The following is a 7,234-nucleotide window of genomic DNA, read 5'->3' as shown; positions in this document are numbered from 1 at the left end:
GTCATATGAATGTAAGACTTGGCAAGTAGAATGCCTCTGGTTCCCTAGGCTCATCCCAACCCATGAGAAATTTGGAATGATTCTGCTCTAATTCCAATCCTTCTCTCAACTCCTTGTTTTATTGAGATGATACATTAAGTTCCAAATGGTATTTCATTCTGTTGTGCGTAGAGTGGCTATGAGTCATAACCAATTTAACAACACCTATCAATGGCAACATTTTTATTAAATAGAGAATGGCAGTGGAGAAATAGAGCGTATTTTTATTGCTATATGGTTTTCATAGAATATTTGAGAAATAATTATTTGGTTTTGAATGCTGAGAAAAGGAAAGGAACCAATCCTGGAACAGAAATGTACAGCAAATTTTTAAAATTATAAAAAGGATAAGACAAAGAAGTACTTTATCAAACTTGGACAAATGAGAAAAAGTGAAAGAGGAAACACCACAGTCACTTAAATAGATAAAGAGGTCAAATCATATTTCAGACTCCCAGTTCCTGAGAAGATAGTGAAATAGCATAAACTGCTAGCTCCTTACCTGAAGTAAACTCTGAACATACTATGGAAGAAAGAGGAAGGCTGATGGATACTGTAATACAACATAAAAATGGTGGGAAAGTATAAGATGAAAGAAAACTAGCTGGAAAGAAAAAGAAAAAGAAGTACAATGTAGTCATGAGCATATTGAGAAAATGAAGAAGATGCAATCGACTGAAAAACAGAATCTGTTGAAAATAGTGGTACAAAAATTAGAATAGCTTAAGTAGCTCAATATATGAGTTAAATATCAGAATATACAAAGATGAATAATGAGCTACTTAACTGAAAATTTAAATGGAGAAACTCTCAAAAATAAATTAAAATGAGAGGGAATATATAAATAAAAAAGTTAATATGTATAGAAGGTGGAAGTAAATGTATTTCTAGATGTAGAAACCTAGTAGACAGATAAATGTTCTAAAATAAATATTTGGATAAATATTGAATGACAAAGAAGTTCCCAGAATCACAAACACTAGCTTTTTCTCTATCCACCAACACACTCGTCAGTCACTTTGTCCTACCGTGGTGGTTTGTGTATTGCTGTGATTCTAGAAGCTATGCCATGGGTATTTTGAATACCAGCAGAGCCGCCCACAGTAACAGGTTTCAGCTGAGCTTCCAGACTGAAACAGACTAGGAAGAAGGGGAGACAGACTGCTTCTGAAAATTTAGTCACTGAAAAACCTAATGAATAGCAATGTAACACTGTCAGCACCAGATTATAGAATATTGAAACATGATGAAAAGCACCAGAATATTGTCAGATACAGTGCTGGAAGATGAGTTCCTCAGGTTAGAAGGCATTCAAAATGTGACAGGGAAAGAGCTGCCTCCTCAAAGCCCTCAGGACCTTCATTTGCTGATGGGCACAACTCAAAATGAGGTGAAACAGCTGTAAACATGCATTAATAATCAGAACATGGAATGTACAAAGTATAACTCTAGGAAAATTGAAAACTGTCACAAATGAAATGGAATGTATAAATATGGATATCCTAGGCATTGTTGCCCAGTCAGTTCTGACCCATAGAAACCCTGTATAAGGTTTGGGAGGAGCGAATGGTGAGCTTGAAATGCCGACCTTGTGGTTCAGACCAACGTTTCAGTAAAGCGCATTGACCTGCAGTGCTAACCTAGGACTCCAGGCATTCTAGGCATTAGTGAGCTGAAATGGACTGGTATTGGCCATTATCAATCTGACAATCACATGGTTTACTATGCCGGGAATGACAGATTGAAGAGAAATGGTGTCAACATTCATCATCAACAAGAGCATATCAAGATCAATCATGAAGTACAATGCTGTCTGTGATACAATAATATCCATACGCCTACAAGGAAGAACAGTTAATACTACTATTATTCAAATTCATGCACCAACCACTAAAGCCAGTGATGATGAAACTGAAGAATTCTACCAACTACTTCAGTATGAAATTGATCAAACATGCAATCAAGATGTATTGATAATTAATGGCAATTGTAATGCAAAGGTTGGAAATAAAGAAGGATGAGTAGTTGAAAATAGAGATAGAAACGATGCTAGAGATTGCATGACATAATTTTGCAAGACCAAAGACTTTTCCATTGCAAATTCCTCCTTTAAACAACATGACGGATGGCTATACATATGGACCTCACCAGATGGAAAACGCAGAAATCAAATTGACTACATCTGTGGAAAGAAATGATGAAAAAGCTCCATATCATCAGCCAAAACAAGGCTAGGGGCAGACTGTGGAACAGATCATCAATTGCTCATCTGCAAATTCAGACTGAAGCTGAATAAAATTAAAATAAGTCCGTGAAAGCCAGAACATAACCTTGAACATATCCTACCTGAATTTAGAGATCCAATGAACAGATTTCATGCGTTAGACACTAAAGACAGAAGACCAGAAGAATTGTAGGATGATCATACAGAAAGAATGCAAAACATCATTAAGAAGACAAGGAAGAAGAAAAGGCTCAATTGTATGTCAGAGGAGACTCTGAAACTTGTTCTCCAGTGTAGAGATGCTAAAGCAAATAGAAGTATGGAGGTACAAGAGCTGAACAGAAAATATCAAAGGTCAGCTTGCGAAGACAAAGTCAAATATTATAATGAAATGTGCAAAGACCTGGAGTTAGAAAACCAAAAGGGAAGAGCATGGTCAGCATTTCTCAAGCAGAGGGAACTGAAAAAAAAAAAAAAAAATCAAGCCTCAATTTGCAACTTGTAGTACTAAAGGATTCTATGCGCAAAAGATTGAATGATGCAGAAAACATCAAAAGAAGATGGAAGGAATATACAGAATCACTGTACCAAAAAAGAAATGGTCGATGTTCAACCGTTCCAAGAGGTAGCATATGATCAAGAGCCAATGATCCTGAAGGAAGAATCCCAAAGTGCATTGAAGGCATTGGCAAAGAACAAGGTACTTGGAATTGATAGAATACAAATTGAAATCTTTCAACAAACTGATGTGACACTTACTCATCTTTGTCAAAACATTTGGAAGATAACTACCTGGCCATCTGAGTGGAAGAGGTCCGTATTTGTGCCTATTCCAAAGAGAGGTGACCCAATGGAATGCAGAAATCATCGGACAATATCTCTGATACCCCATGTGAGTAAAGTTTTACTAAAGGTAATAGAAAAATGGCTGCAACCATACATTGACAGAGAACTTCCAGAGGTTCAAGCTGGATTCAGAAGAGGCTATGGAATGAGGGATATCATTGCTGACATATGATGGATCTTGGCCGAAAGCAGAGAATACCAGAAAGATGTTTACCTGTGCTTTGTTGACTTCACAAAGGCTTAAAATTGTATGGATCATAACAAGCTATGTACAGCATTGTGGTGTTTGAGTATTCTGGAACACTAAATTGTGCTCATTAGGATCCTGTACATAGACCAAGAGGTAGTTTGTTTTTTGGGTTTTTTTAAAGAGAACAAGGTAATGCTGAATGATTTAATATTGGGAAAGGTGTGCACCAGGGTTGTATATTTTCACCATATTTATTCAATCTGGTCTCACCACACTTCGGACCAACCAGCCCTTCCTCTTCTCTCTCTTATCTCCAGGTCATCGGGAGTCTAAACACATACATTTTTAAAACTAGGAAAAATGGAAGCCAGCATGTTTAGAGTTCTCATCACCAGAAATAGGATTACATGTTTGTTTGGGTTTGCATCTTCCCTTCCTTGTAGCTTTAAGCATTTTCTATACTGAGCGATCTAGTTAAAATTCAAATCCACCTGCTGCTCTGAGGGAGAAAGTTGAGGCTTTCTGCTCCCTAAAGAATTACAGCCTTGGAAGCCCTATACAGGTTCGCTATGAGTTGGAAATGACTCCACAGCACCACCACCACCACACTTGGAGCAATAAATATGTGTTACTTTGGTCATCAGAAAAAAAAATGATGTCATTTTACAAATATAATTAAATAAAAAACAATAAATGCCATAAAATGAATGTACTTCTTATGGTCGTTCTTAATTAGCCCAATTTTTCAACAATAAGTTGGCAAATTCCCACTGGGTTGGATGGGAATGTTAAAGGCCTGTGAGGGGAGGAAGGAATTGATTCATTTTATAGTTTTAATAAAGGTGCCAGGGACAATTTCTAATTTCTGATTATAAAATCAATGTAAATGGAATTTATCTAGAAATATGATTCACATAAATGAGTTTAAATCCATAAAATTAAATCTCTCATTTTAAATAAATAATTCAGAACAATTCATTTAAATTCATATGATTAAAGCTCTTCATTAAAAAAAAAAAAACTCTTCATTTAAATAAAGAAACAATATTATTTCCATTTGAAAAATTACCTTTCTGGAAAATACATCATAGTTCTTACAATAGGAAACTGACGGATGGTCTGAATCTGCTAAATACAGGTAGTCTCCAGGTTACAAATGCCCAACTTACATATAACCTTAATTACAAAGCAACCCTATGGACCCTGTTTTACTAAAAAGTTGAGACGTATACAATGGTTCCTAAGAACAAACAAGCAGTATTTTGCTATGTCCATCAAAACTTAATGCAGTATTATGATAAAGATGTTTATCTGGAATTGTTTAATGTTTTTCATTTATACATAGACAGGTATGTTGTTGTTAAGTGCCATTGAGTCAGATCTAATCTAACTCATAGTAATTCTCTATTATAAGGTTACCAAGGAGCGACTGGTGGGTTTGAACCACTGACCATGCAGTTCGTAGTCCAGTAATTATCCTACTCCATAGAAAGGTATCTTATAAAATATATACTTAACACAAACATTTGACTAAATGTCATAAGATACTGTGTGGTACCTTGAATTTACTTGCTATGACTTTTCTATCCATTGACTTAATTCCCACCAAATGACTGGGCTGTTGTTGTTGTTGTGTACTGTCACTCAGTTTTGACCCCAAGCTATGTACAACAGAACAAAGCACTGCCCGCTCCTACGCCTTCCTCACAACTGCTTCTATGCTTCAGCTCATTGCTACTGCCACTGTGCCAGTCCATGTCACTGATCCTCCACTTTACTAAACATAATGTCCTTCTCCAGGAACTGGTCCCTCCTGATAATATGTCCGAAGCATGAGAGATGAAGTGTAGCCATCTTGGCTTGTAAGGAGCATTCTGGTTGTACTTCCTCCAACACAGATTTGTTTGTTCTTATGTCAGTTCATGGATTCCGTTAATATTTTTCTCCAGCACCATAACTCAAATGCATCAACTCTTTGATAGTCTTCCTTTACCACTATCCAACTTTCACATCCATATGATACTATAATGGCTTGAGTCCAGCACACGCTGGTCCTCAAACTGACATGTTTGCTTTTGAACAGTTTACAGGGGTTTTGTGCAAAAGATATCTTGACTGATGTTTCCATTCGTCTATGATGGATCCAAATAAAATGCAGTCTTTTGAAAACTTCAATCTTTTCTCCATTTATATGGATGTTATTTATTGGTCCAGTGGTGAAAATTTTTGTTTTTCTTTACATTGAGGTGCAACCCATACCGAAGGCTTTGGTCTTTGATCTTCATCAGTGAATATTTTAAGTCCTCTTCACTTTCAGCAAGCAAGATTATATCATCTGCATATCACATGTTGTTATGAGTCTTCCTCCAATCATGATAACATGGTCTTCATATAATCCAGCTTCTCAGATTGTTTGATCAGCATACAGATTTAATAAGTATTGTGAAAGAATACAACCCTGGTGTACACCTTTCCTGATTGTAAACCATTTACAGTTCCCTTGGTCTGTTGGAGTGACTGATTTATGTACAGGTTCCTCATGACTTTGTATAGTCAATAAAGTACAGGAAAGCATCTTTCTGGTATTCTCTGCTTTTAGCCAAAATCCATCTGATGTCAACATTTATATCTCTTGTTCCATATCCTCTCTGAATCCAGCTTGAACCTCTGGCAGTTCCCTATCACTGTACTGTTGCATACGTATTTTAACTATATTTAGCAAAATTTTACTTGCATATGATATTGTCTTCTGATTTCTGCATTCCAATGGGTCACCTCTCTTAGGAATGGGCACAGATATGGATCTCATTCACCCAGTAGGCCAGGTAGCTGTCTTCCAAATTTCTTGTCATACAGAGTGAGTGCCTCCAGTGCTGCATCCATTTGTTGAAATTTCTCAATTCTCAGAGCCTTGTTCTTGCTAATACCTATAGTGTATTGGACTTGGATTTCCTTCTTCAGCACTACTGGCTCTTGATCAAATGCTGCCTCCTGAAATGGTTGAACATCAACCATTTCTTTTTGGTACAATGACTCTGTGTATTCCTTACATTTTCTTTTTATGATTTCTGCATCATTCAAAGATTTGGCCAAAAATTCCTTTAGTATTACAGGTTTAGGCTTGAAGTTTTTCCTCAGTTCTTTCAGCTTGAGAAATGTTCAGCGTGTTCTTCCCTTTTTGTTTTCTAACTCCAGATCTTCACACATTTCATAGTAATATTTGACTTTGTATTCTTGAGCTGCCCTTTGAAATTTTCTGTTCAGCTCTTGTTTCTTTGTTTATGATGTTCTTTTTCAAAGTTTTTATTGTGAATTGAGTGATAGTTTATATGGGAGAACATCAGCTTTATCTCATCCTGTCGTATTTAATTTCATTGCTATGATTACAATCCCCTCAATGCAACAGTATTTGCTTCTATTCCCTCTGATTTTTTGTTTTGTTTGGGGTTTTGTTTTGTTTTTTGGGGGGGATATACGCCAAAGCACTCAGGAATATATAACCATTCAAACAAGCAAAGGGCACATACTGCAAGCCTGTCCGTCCCCCCCCCCCGCCCCCCAGCACATAGCCCCTCTCCCTCCATGAGTCTAGAGTCCCCAGCCGCTCCATCACATCATCATCTCTGCCCCCATTTCTGGCATCTCTGCTTCTCTGAATAGGATCCCACACTCCACTCCCGCTCTTCTCCCATGATGGTCCCAAGGTCCTCCACTCCTGGATTGCAATATTAACCACTCCCCCCTTTTATTTACAAAACCTTTATATTTGCAGCAATCGCCATCAATCCTGATAACAGTTATTCACTATTGAGCCATCAGAGTCTTTTCCCAATCTCCTTTCATCAGCCCCATCTAGACAGGTTGAAAACCACTCAGTAGAGATTAATTTTACCTTCCCCCACACCATCTCAAACTAGGCTCCCTCTTGAACACTT

Source organism: Chrysochloris asiatica, unplaced genomic scaffold, assembly GCF_000296735.1.
Source record: "Chrysochloris asiatica unplaced genomic scaffold, ChrAsi1.0 scaffold00134, whole genome shotgun sequence".
NCBI classification, from domain to species: Eukaryota; Metazoa; Chordata; class Mammalia; order Afrosoricida; family Chrysochloridae; genus Chrysochloris; species Chrysochloris asiatica.
The sequence above is the reverse complement of the archived record's forward strand: the minus strand, read 5'-3'. Positions refer to the sequence as shown.